Source organism: Tupaia chinensis, unplaced genomic scaffold (genome assembly GCF_000334495.1).
Source record: "Tupaia chinensis unplaced genomic scaffold, TupChi_1.0 Scaffold144145_1, whole genome shotgun sequence".
Lineage (NCBI taxonomy): Eukaryota > Metazoa > Chordata > Mammalia > Scandentia > Tupaiidae > Tupaia > Tupaia belangeri.
The window spans coordinates 71,792-81,883 of record NW_006204000.1 but is presented as its reverse complement, the minus strand read 5'-3'; the positions used below and the strand labels follow the sequence as shown (position 1 = coordinate 81,883).

The following is a 10,092-nucleotide window of genomic DNA, read 5'->3' as shown; positions in this document are numbered from 1 at the left end:
TATCATTCCAATTTTAGTATATGTGCTGCCGAAGCAAGCACAAACTTTGAGGTCTTTATGGGTGGAAAATAGGATAAGAAAACCTTACCTTATGGAAATGTTCTATTACCAGAGTGAACAGGATTTCCTAGAGAAATATATATATGTGTGTGTGTGTGTAAGTGTATATATAAATGGTGTGTTTATTACTAATATAGCTCAACTTCTTGTAATACTGATATCCTTTAGTAGGTAGTTCTGTGTGGAATTATGTTGGGACTGAGTCTTTGACTTCAGAATTATAAAAGGGTTCATGTGTAGCCCTAAATTATTTAAAAATTTAAAAGAAGTCAAAAACTCTTTATACAAGTAATTAATTTATAAATATCTATGCATTTGGGTGAAGGGATAATCACACAGAATATAACATATGAGCAACTAAGGTATGTTTACTTAAACTGAAACAGATGGGGAAGGACATAGCTTAAGATTCCAAATGTGTGCTCGCTTTGGCAGCACATATACTAAAATTGGAATGATACAGAGAAGATTAGCGTGGCCCCTGCACAAGGATGACATGAACATTCATGAAGCATTTCTTATTTTTAGTCAACCATGGTTCGAGTCCCAGACCCGGTGGCTTAAACTCACGCCAGGCGTGTGTGTGTGCGTGCCCAAGATCCTGAGAGGAGAATGGAGGAGAAGGGATTGCGGCATGGCCATTCCCCCTGGGGAAGTGATTTCTCATTTTCTGTCTCTGTCTCTCTGGAGAGTGCATTTTCTGGCTCTGTCTCTCTGGAGAGTGCATGCACCCTATAGCAAAAGCCTCTTTAAAAAAATATTCCAAATGCCTCATCCTCTTTGCTGTTTTTTTTTTTTTTTTCACTTGTTTGTTTGTTTATATCTTAAAGCAGCCTAGAGAGTCAGCCCTAGGTTTTCATTTCTGGGATTTTCTGATGTCGATGTCACAGATTGAAAATACTGCTCACATAGTAGATTGTGCAGTTTGGTGGAGATGGACAATGGGCTTGCAACCTTTGAAAATTAATCTCAAAATTAAACAAGCAAACAAACCAAAAGAGCAATTGAGAAAAAAGAGCCACTGAGTGGAAAAGGTAGAAAGGTTAAAGAATATTTGTATGCTGTCAGTATATGCTTTGGAGATACTATACAAATTCAATATGATGAGGCTAACAAATATAGTAATTGATTTTCTACTGAGAAATTTCTAACATATAAGATATAAGGTTATTTTTTCTTTCCTTTATATGGTACTTTCATGAAGAGATAGGTTTTGGTGAATTTATTTGTGATGTTTGGTGATTGGCTCTTAATCCAAGTTGGATTCTTGTGTTCATTGGTAATGCATTTTCATTTCCTCAGGCAGTAACAACTAATTTGTAGCTCATGAGGTCAGAAGCTGATTATTTCAGCCCACAGAACTTTGATAAGTTGAGTCAAAAGAGTATTTGCAAAAGGAAAAGGAAAAAAAGAGGAAACAGACAAAAAGGATGATATGAGCTTTCCTGCAGAGTGTGTGTGAGTGCAGTGGCGGAAACGCGCTGCAGATCTGACTGTGCGTATCCACAAAAGCAGCCCTACCAAGTAGGCCACTGAGTGCTTCAAGGTCGGCCTCATGGTCAGGACCAGTCAGGGGTTGGAAGGACTCTGCCTCCTTTTTTCAGACAAGCAGAATAAGCTTAGAGGAAAAGACGAGCTTAAGTTTTGGAGACTTGATTTACCCCCCACCATGGGTTTGCAAGTATCTCTCAAAGTGGTTCTAAAGGGAAAAGGGGCCATGACGAAAAAGGAAAAAGACATAATGTTTGAATTTGTTTCCAGACTATACAGCATCCACCCCCCCCCCCAAAATTTTTCATATCCACCCCCCCCCCCCCCCCCCAAACTTTTTTTTTAAGATTTTTGCCATAGGGCGTGAGTGCTCACTGGAGAGCGAGAGAGAGCAAGAGAGAGAGAGAGAGAGACTGTGAGAAGGAAAGTGAGAAATCATTCCCCGGGGGGATAGCCACACCACAATCCCTTCTTCATTATCCTGGGATTTGGGGCATGAATGCATACATACCTGGCCTGAGTTTCAAGCTGCTGGGTCTGGGACCTGAACCACGATCAGCCATGTGGAAGTCCAGTGCCTTAACCATCACGCCACCTGCTGCCCCCCCCAATCTTAATACATGTCTCTCCCTGCCTCCCATTTTTCAATACAGTTAAGAGTTGTCTATGAAAACAGCATTGAGAATATAGAACTATAATAATATCAACCTATACCACAGTTAGCTTACTTTGGATTTTGTTTATGTTTATGAAGATTTGATCAGTGATACCTCCTCCTCCCCTACCACACTGTTTTTTTTTTTTTTTGAGAGGTTTTTGTTATTAGGCACATGAGCTCACCAGAAAGACAGAGACAGAGACGGAAAGCGAGAAATCACCCCCCAGGGGGATGGCCATGTCACAATTCCTTCTCTTCCAATTCTCCTCTTGGGATCTTGGGCACGCACGCACGCACACGCACCTGGAATGAGTTTAAGCCACTGGGTTCAGGACTTGAACTGCGGTCGACTACATGGGAGTCCAGTGACGTAGCCATTACGCCATCTGCTGGTCCCCTACACTGGAATATTAAGAGACTATATATTCACGTAGTAGAAACCCCCAAACACTAAGAAGGGAGAGGGAAAATGAGGCATCAGACAGAGGTAGAGCAGGTCCTTTGTCTCATGAAAAATTTGCATATTGGGATATCTCAAAAGTCTTAAATGCAGTGTAATTCCATTACCTATGATGCTGAAGAGACAGTGTAGTCTAAAGGGCAGGGCTTTGGTTTGCTTGCTTTGGTTATTAATACTTGACGGGTATTTGGGGAGGAGCCTGTGTAGGCCCTTTCCAATTTTGTTGTTAAACTCCTCCCTGTAATACCTAGTTCCACTTTGCTGTGTTAGGAACTGGTGATGGGAATGGGATCTCCTTGTTGAGCAGCAGGGTCTGGGGGGTCCTGCCATGCTGAGCCACAGCAGCTATGGTGAAAGATCTTGAAACAAAAGCTATAGCAGAGTGAGCTGATCTTGTCCTGAGCCCAGAAAGGTTTGGAGGGTGGGACATGTAGCATGCGGAATTGGCAGTGCTTCTTCCACTGCGAAGTCTTTACTGGGTAAAGATTTTTAAGTTTTAGTGAATGTGAGCAGAATTAATATAAACATTAATTACTCCTAAAGTATAAAATATCAAGTCAAAGTTCAGGGCTTCAGCTACTTCTGTTTCCCAGTAAGATAAGCCACAGACTCACTAGCCTGCACCCCATGACCAGACCTTCCATGCAGTACCATATCTCTAACTTTCTTGTGTTTGTGTGTGTGTGTGTGTGTGTGTGTGTGTGTGTGTGTGTTGAACCATCCTTGCATCCCTGGGATAAAGCCTCCCTGGTCATGGTGTATATCTTTTTTGTTTCAAATAATTATTTGCTTAATTTTATTTATTATTATTATTATTATTATGTAATTTGACCCAAGACAGAGAAGGGGAAAGTGAAAAAGCAAGCTTCTGGGTCCAGGACTCGAACCATAGTTGGCCATGAGAAAGAGCTGTGCCTTGACCACCACACCACATTCTGGCCTCTATATTTATAACTTTCACGAGGCTTCAGAGGACGAATGAAGCCTTAGTCACCCTTGACGAAAACATTCTGTTTAAAAATACAACATGCTCTTATTGATCATTCTTTTTAATCTTTATTTCTTTCATGCCTGAGAGAGGCAGGCAGACAGTACCCCAAACAATTTTCCATGCTCCAACCCACTCCAGGTTCATCTGGCCTCTATATTTATAACTTTCACGAGGCTTCAGAGGACGAATGAAGCCTTAGTCACCCTTGACGAAAACATTCTGTTTAAAAATACAACATGCTCTTATTGATCATTCTTTTTAATCTTTATTTCTTTCATGCCTGAGAGAGGCAGGCAGACAGTACCCCAAACAATTTTCCATGCTCCAACCCACTCCAGGTTCAGCCAGCCCCTGACCATCGGCACATTCATGTTTCCCATGCAGGTAATTGTCCAGACACGAACCCAGACCCTTCCCATCTGGGTCAACCTCCCAGAACATCACGTTGATCATTTACTTTACACTGAAATTGAACTTTTCAAAATGAGGGCCATTTCCCTCTGTATGACTTAAAGGCACCCCTATTTTACCAGGCTCAGCTTCCCCCATACCAGGGCTACACGCCCTGGGTGAGGAGGGTGTGGTGGCAGCTGGAGAGCTGATGGTCAGCCATCAGGAGACAGACCCGTCAGGCGTAGCAATGGCAGCAGGGACTGAGTGCAACTCCTCAGCCTCACGTACTACAGTGTAAGAGGGAAATGAAACAGTAGTGAAGGTCGGAGAAGAGAGACAAAGCCATAAGCCAAGCCCAACCTTGGCTCATAGCTGGAGCTCCCTAAGGGAGGGGTGGCATGGCCTTTCCTGAGATATTTTGCAGTCAAGAAAGATGTGTGGACCAAGGTGACCTGAGTTACCTGTGCTGAGTTCAAAACGCTGAGGACACAGTGTATGTTCTGTCGTGACGGTGGGTGCTCCCTGTACTAACGCACTCCCTCGTTTCTCTCTGAAGGTTTGGTTTAGGAATAGGAGAGCCAGGTGGAGGAGAGGCCAGAGGGCATGCAGGATCAGAAACGTGCCCCCCGTGGTCCAGAGCCAGCCTGTCGTCATCTTCTATGGTGTCTTCCTGAATCAGCCACACTGGATCTGTGTTCCCCAGGTCCCGCTGCTGCTCTGGCCTCCCCCGTTGGCCGTGCCGCTCTTTGCCTATCCTCCAATGGCCTTGTTTCTCCCGGCTGTGGGTCCCGATGGCCTGACCTGTTTCCTTATGATCTACTGGGTTTTCGTAGCCCCCCCTGTCTGAGGAATGTTCTCTGACATTTCTCTCCGGGTGGTTTGGGGCCAGGTTCACATGTCCCAGAGCCCCGCACCACGAGCAGTTGACCTATGACTTGCCGGTTACGCATATTGCGTACAGTCGCCTGTGACCTGTCTCACATGCAAGGACCAAGTCCTCGACCCATCGTTGAGGGCGTGATTTTGCGTTTCAATAAAGATGTGAATTCTAGGCGTGTTTTGTGTGTGACCTGGGCTTAGGAGATGGGAGTCGCCAAGGAATGCCATTCAGGCTGAATTTAGGAGGCGTTCTGTCACGCAGTCCCGTCCTCAGTCATCCCCAGGGGCCGTGCACAGTCACGCGTTTCCCAAGAGCCCAGGGCAGGGTTCCCCTGACCCTCACATCCTCTCCCCCTCTCCTCCAGCACCCTTCCTCACACCGCCCTGCCCCCCTGAGACCACAGACATGGGCAAGATGGGGCAGCTCGAGACGCTCAAGGGAGAACAGTGTGTTCCCAGGCAGGGCCGGGATCCTAGATCCAGAAGAGCTCAGACCCAGAACTGGACCGGAAGGGAGACTTCCCGAAAGGCTCCTCCCAGGGCTTTCTGGAGAAGTGGGGGCTGACGGTTCACCTGGGTCTCTCCAATTCTGTTCTCTGCCTTCCCTTGATGTGGAGGGGACATGGAGTAGGATCCGCTGTTCTGTGAGGGTCCTGCCTCTTCCAAGGACTCTCAGGAGGATGGCCCATCGAGGCCAGAGAGGCCCTTCCCCCTTTCCTGTCTGCCACCCCCAAGACCATGAGGGCACATCGGTTCACCTTCCACCGCTCAGTAGCACACCCACACTTTGTGTATGTTGTCACCTGAAACAGCTTTCATACCGCCCCAGTTCCAGCTCCTTAAACTGGCAGCACTGGTAATTTAGTGCTGCCTGGAGATAGTGTCTGAGAATGGTCCAGAAAAATCCTTTCCTTCAAGAGAAGCGGTTAAGGATCAGCCTTGTAGTGCAAGGGATGCGCCCTGCGGGAGGGAGCTAGGTCCCACATGGTCACCCGTGGCTTGAATCCCACCTGGCAGCATGAGAAACATGCTGGGTACACGTGCCCAAGTCCTGATGGGCGGGAGGAATGGGAGACAGGGGATTTCAGTGTGACGGGCCTACTTGCAGGATCTCTCTTCCTCCCTCTCTGCAGAGACTGGCAGAATAGAAATAGGGAACATAACAGGACTTTGTTTACGCTGTCTTTATGCAAAGATTCCAGCTTAGAAAAAAAGGGGGATACTGGGGAGGAACTCACACATGCTTGATTTTCTTCTTGCAAGAGGGCTCGTGCATGAGAGAGACACCTCAATGGACGTGCTCATCCCGATATCTGTTTTCTTCCATTTCTCCATCCTGTCAGGAAGTCTGAAAGAAGGTTCTAGGTTCTCGGGGAAGCAAGCACCGTTTTCCAGGCTGACCACTGCTTTCATTCCTGCGTTCTCTCTGGCCTTCACAGCAACCCTGGGTGTCAAGCTTCAGTGAAGCCATTACATGCCTGCGCTGCTTTGACGGGGAGGAGCTGATTGCTACCGCAGAAACCCCAGGACACCCCAGGCCCCAGTGGCTGCAATGGCAGTCCATGAACACCCCATGCACCCCCGACATGCCCACTGGACAAGAGGAGTCTTTTTCCCTCTCTTGTTGGAATTTTCTCTTTTTGGCTATTGTTTTAGCTGTGTAATTTTTGCTATAGGGTGCAAATGCTCATTGGATAGACAGAGAGAGAAAATGAGCCACCACCCCCCCCTCCATGATGGCTGTCCTTTCTCCATTCTTTTTTCAGGATTCTGGGCATGCATGCACACACGCCCAGCATGCATTTCAAGCTTCCACGTCCAGGACTCAAACCATGGTCGGCCATGCGGGAGTCCAGCGCCTTAACCACTACATCACCTGCTGGCCCTACCATTGCATTACTCTTTACAGTTATTCCCTTGTGTATGGCCACACTCCGTCTGGGCATGTTTTCCATTTGGTACATTTTGCACCACTTTGTCTGCCCATCCAGTTTGGTCCTTCATGCACACAAAGTGCTTGGATGCCTGCAGGTACTCAGAAAAGGGCAAAGAAATGGGAAAATGGAGGGTGAGGGAGATGGAAAGCACACTCCCTTTATCTCTCCCTGTGGCGCCGGGTTCACACACCATCCAAGCACTTTTTCAACCATTTGTGCGGTTTTTTTTTTTCTATCCCATTAAAGGAGACTTCCTGTGATCAATTTCGCATTACTTTTTCTCCAGTTGACCTTTACTCACAGGGCTGCTCTTTCAAATGTATCCTGTGGCCTGCTGTTCTTCCCCCCCAAGTCATTTCAAGTAAGAGTCTGATAAAGACTTGGTCTTTTTTAAGCTTACATTGAGGGTGGGGCGGGAGGGAGCGTGCCCCTCTGGTGGAGCCGGAAGGTAGAACGCTGGCGGAATTACTCAGACACACATCGCTCACATCAGCCTTATTCCTTCCTCGGCTTGGAAAAGGTCTCCAAGATTTCCTCAGCTCTCTCTGGTTGCCTCAAGGCAGTGACTTGAGAACCTAGGCAATCAAGATCTTCCCAGGCTTGTGAGAGCACCCCCTTCCCCACGGCTTTTGCGGGGCCAAGAGCTGCAGTGACTCTGGTATCCAGCTGGTGCAGCTGGGAATGGGGAGGCTTCAGCCTTTAGAAATATCGCAGTTGGTTGAGGAGACCTAAACTCAGCAAATCTGCTCGCTTTCTGCAAGGCAGCCACTCTAGCTCATACTCTCGGCCCCTGAGACCGCAGTAACCTCAACTATCAGCTGGATGGCCTCAGCTAGGGCTCCCGACATCAACTCTAATGCTCGCTCTCCCAGTAGCTACTGGGAACACTCTTCTGAATTCTGGGGCACCCATTTTTATTTTTCCCTTTTCTGCCAGAGGGCATGTGGACTAGTGAGAGACAGACAGACAGAGAGAGAGATTGCTTTGGGGCACACGTGCATATGCCCAGCGTGTTTTTCAAGCCCTGGGGCAGAGGTTCAAATTACAGTTGACCCCATGGGATCTGGCTCCACATGCACGGTGCTTAACCACTGTGCTAAGGGCCATCTCCCCCTTCCCCCCCAAATCTTGCCCTAACTTTGGAGACCTCTACTCATCCTATTTCTTGTGCTACAAGACTTGACCTCCTGGATATAGACAGGGAGGAGCCAGCGACAGGGCTGAGACAGATGCATCTTTCTGTATAAGAGCCCACCTGCCTGTGGTGTCACCTATCCTATTCCTTCTGACCATTCTCAGTTGATTCACACACATACTCCACACATTGTCAACCCTTTTATCAGTCCATGCACTGCAACCTTTTATTCTTTCTTCCCGTCCATTCTCATTAACTCACTGGTTCGTTCTCTTCATACAGTTTCCTGGTGTCCCTCTAGCCTCTTCCTGACTTGGAGCAGATATAACCAAGCCTCGAAAGCCTACCACAGTTGTAGCAAGTACTTACCTTACGTTGACATCATTCTTCAACTTTTATGTATTCCCTGCTCAAATGATTTCATGGGAAGGAGAAAATTCATTCTATTTATCACAGAACTCTCAGTGCCTAGCACTTTGTAAATCTCAAACCTTGCTTGTTAAGTGATGAATAGACATATTAGGTTCCAACTGATAAGAGTATATGTTGGTACAAATGCTTCGCAGGGAGTTGGGAAGGGCTGAGTAGGGGTTTAAGTTGGAGACGAAGGAAACTTTCTCTGATGAGGTGATTGGATAAATGTAGAGAAAATGATCTTTTATACTATAAATGAGACTACCATGAGAAAGGTCTTATTAAAAGGTCTCATCTTTGAATTTCGAGAATAACACAAACACGAGTGTATTGGAATAGAAAAATGGATGGTGGAGGGGAACCAGCAGTTAGCGTAATGGCTATGTCGCTGGACTCCCACGTAGTCGACCGCGGTTCGTGTCCCGGACCCAGCGGCTTAAAAAATCACGCCGGGCGCATGTGCGTGCGTGCCCAAGATCCCGAGAGGAGAATGGAGGAGAAGGGATTGCGACGCGACCATCCCCCCTGGGGGGTGATTTCTCGCTTTCTGTCTCTATGTCTCTCTCTGTCTGTCTGGCGAGCGCACACGCCCTACAGTGAAAATCTCTCAAAAAAAAAAAATGGATGGTGGAGGAAAGACAAAGGAAACGTGTTTGTCTCAATAATACCTGACATTAACTGTTATGAACAGTACTATGAAGGACTAAACTTTGTCCCCTTTCTCTGAATCATCATTGTTCCCAGGGTTAGGTGTTCCCAGGGTTAGGTGGACACTACATAAACAACCCAGCTTTCATGGCCGTCAGTTCAAGAATGAATTGGACAGTCACTGAACATTTCTGTAGGCATCTTGATTGGTGTTCACTTCGATCTTTATATTAGCATTTTAAGCTCACTTTTCCTCATCTAAGTTCCCTTTTGTGGCAGTTCTAGCATGAGGGTGGAGAAGGTCATCTGATTTGGGGGGGAAATAATCTTCCAGGTCTGCCAATCCCCAATTAAGGAGAGGCTGAAGGACAGTGAAGGAAGCAGTTTCTGGAGGTATAGATTCTTACAGAACCAGTTCTCCACAGCTCTTAGATGATGACAATTGGCCAAGGTAAATTGCCATATATTCTGTATTTTAAATAACAAGTTTGGGGTAAATTGGCAAATTTGGTAGGCTTTGGTATGTTATATATTTGGTAAGTCACCATTTTGTACTGTGTAATAGTGACCTGCCCCCCTGGGAGGGTGCATTCTTCCTCTCTCACTCTGGTGAGTGCATCAAAAAAAATTTTTTAAAGAAAAAAAATGAAGTAGAACAATTTGTGTATGTGCTAGAGATTCTTTGAGCACATTGAATAGATACTCTTTTCAATGTTTCAAGCTGCCTTCTTTTTTTTTTTAATCTTTTTTTGAATCATTCAGATTTATCCCCCAAAGAGAAAGAAAACCATTCCCTTTCCTTGGTTGAATGGCAAACAGTCTGTGAACTCACAATATTATTGTAATTTGGAAATCTCACACATTAAAATGTGAGACATAGGGGACCAGCAAATGGTGTAATGGCTATGTCGCTGGACTCCCATGTAGTTGACCACAGTTTGAGTCCCAGACCTGGTGGTTTAACACTCAAGCTGGGCATGTGTGCGTGCATGCCCAAGGTCCTGAGAGGAGGGTGAAGAAGAAGGG

The 10,092-nt window shown here is 46.3% G+C and overlaps 1 non-coding gene across 1 annotated transcript; it reads left to right on the top strand.

Annotated features, from left to right (window-relative positions):
• The first annotated feature begins 479 nt into the window (after positions 1-479).
• On the top strand, positions 480-586 carry LOC114005625 (U6 spliceosomal RNA). Its single transcript, XR_003547457.1, has one exon. It is a non-coding gene; the product is annotated as a U6 spliceosomal RNA (small nuclear RNA).
• Positions 587-10,092: the final 9,506 nt, after the last annotated feature.